Source organism: Phytophthora infestans, genomic scaffold, assembly GCF_000142945.1.
Source record: "Phytophthora infestans T30-4 supercont1.52 genomic scaffold, whole genome shotgun sequence".
Lineage (NCBI taxonomy): Eukaryota > Oomycota > Peronosporomycetes > Peronosporales > Peronosporaceae > Phytophthora > Phytophthora infestans.
In genome coordinates, this window is record NW_003303707.1 from 449,024 (window position 1) to 451,523 (window position 2,500).

Below are 2,500 nucleotides of genomic sequence, written 5' to 3' on the forward strand. Positions count from 1 at the left end.
CTACTTTTTAGCCCGTTTTGAGCTGTTTACCGACTTTGCGTGTGTTTGCAAACGCAAGATATGATGTCTGGCATGTGCCCACACGACATCTTGGTTTTAGTATGCCTGGCGAGCCACTACACACGAGATCTTGTTTTTTGTATGGTGTTCTTTAATTTGATTATTATGAAGATGAAAGAGAACCGTTAGAACGGGTATGAAGGGTGTTCTAGGGGTGCTTTTCGGTGCTCTTTCACGTGGACATATCGCAGCATGCGACATGTCAGTGGAACACTGTCTAAATTAATAAATACTGTTTTGGCCGATTTCTAAAAGCGTCTATAAAAGGGCATAAGTGCAATGACTCGTCTTTGTAACCCTGCGGCCTAGGCGTAGTTTTTCACGGGGAATCCGAATATCAAAGGTAGATTTATGTACAACATGTACTTTTTTTGCAACATGTACTTTTTATCTACGGGACATAGACATACGTAAAAACACACGGCGGAGCCGTTCCCGCAATCAGAATTTGTCTAACTCTTCTAGATAAAAAGTTATTCAGCGAAATGTGAGACTTTGTTTGGCATGCTCTTTTTTTAGGTGGTTTTTTCCGGTTTTATGTGCCGCCCGGCAGATCTGGCCTGCAGACTTTAGCAGAAAACTTGGCGCATGTGTTCGCACGACCGCTCCCAAAGTTTTACAAGCATATCTCCAGTAGTTGCTTCGCAATGATTTTTTTAGTGACGCCAAAAAACGCCATTTTCGCGGAAAATGGACACCTTGGACGGCCAAAATCACCACTTTTGGCCATGTTTGGCCCTGCACATCCAGGAAGCAAATGAGACTGCTCCGTATAAAAACTGCCCTAGGGGTGCTTTTATGCGCGCATTCCCGTGGTCAAGTCAGATTTTGGCTAAATTCAAATGCCTTGTCTATAAACACTTTTTTCGACCTAAATTTTCACCTGTTTTGTCCCGAAATGATAGCACCCATTCTTTATTTGCCTATATATCGCGAAGGAGGCAACTTTTTTCCTGTTAAGTATAGATAAAAAATTTAATTCGGCGTTTTAGCGCACGAGGAACAAAAGTCTCTATACAAGCTACCCTCGGTTTCTAATGACTTTTTGAGTTAGGGAAGCGTGGATCTTCTTTTTTTCTTGTTTCCAGGACTTCACATGAACTTCCAACTCAACTCGAATTGTCATCCCGGGCCCACCACGCATCGAAACGACACTTTTCTCGGAACTGGCGAATAAAAAATAGGTCACCAGATGCGCAAGAGTCTGGGATGACAGAATATCAAAACAATAACAGAATCGTTAGTACTTTTTTTGTCACCAGCGCCCTTTTTCTGTTTTCGCGTACATAATCGAGCATAACTTTATCAATTTATACCATATCGACCGATATCGATTGTCACGATAGTGTACTTTTTTTAGGCGCACATGATGGTAAAAAGAACGGCCACCTATTCCCAGCCGTTCTTAAGTTATGCTCTTTTAAAGATTTTACTTTAGAGATGACACACCCTCTCATTTCACTCCATTACATGCTCTTTTTGCTGAATTACGCGGCACAGACGCAGAAAATCATGGTTCGCAAGTCGAACATTTTTGAAGAGCGCATCGAAACGGACATTTTCTTAAAATAACATGGTATACAAAAAGTGCGTTCTTGAGCCTGTAGCAAACGATTTGCATCCATGACATCCCAAAAACTTAAAATAACATATCTCGACTCCTAGAATGAAATCGACGTGAATCCTTAGGGCAGTTAGTGTGTTTTAGTATCATACTTAACACCACAAAGTTTTACGGGGCACTCTACAATACTCTTCCCAAGACGCAAGAAAATGTTCATTTTGGGGGGTCCTCTAACGCGAACTTAATGATAAAATACCGCACTTAGTCCATAAAATACGAACTTAGGCACTATTCGCACTTAGTAAAATAACTTCTCGCACTTAGAACGGGTAATTTATGTAAATTACTTTATGGGTGACTGCTGAGTTCTAACAAAACTGAAAGATACTGACTAGCTGCTGGCGCGGCGGTTACTTTTCCAGCTATAAATAGATGTTAAACGAGTAGTCTGTAACTGTCAGCAGTAATCAATTCCCGTCAATCTGCTGTAGATTAACGGGAATTTTTGTTAAGACGACGTAAACAAAAGCGAGTATCTTTCTTGTGACGGTTTCCTAGTATATGTGAGGTGACAAGTCGGTTACTGAGTGTAATTTTGGAAATGGCGTGTGGGTTTCTAAGATTATAGTTGGTTTTTGAGGCGTTACTTTGCTGTTTAGGGTGATTTCTCGGTCTTATTTTAGGATAAGATTGAGTGAACTCTGGCGATTTATGGTTTTTTAGATGTGTCTTTGTAGGAATAGTTCTGCTGTTTCTAAGACGTGTCTTTAAGACATTCCTTTAAAAATCGTGCGTTATTATTGCTTTGGGGAAACTTAGAGCGGTTATTTCGTGCGTGCAGAAATTGAGGTTGTACTCGTATGCTCTGCATAAGAA

At 40.7% G+C, this 2,500-nt stretch overlaps 1 non-coding gene across 1 annotated transcript in view; it reads left to right on the top strand.

The window, feature by feature from the left end:
- PITG_33219 overlaps nt 1-7 on the top strand; it is a 114-nt gene extending 107 nt beyond the window's left edge. Inside the window, exon 1 of the ribosomal RNA XR_009934613.1 lies at nt 1-7. This exon is cut by the window's left edge and continues 107 nt beyond it. This is a non-coding gene — a ribosomal RNA (8S ribosomal RNA).
- Nucleotides 8-2,500: the final 2,493 nt, after the last annotated feature.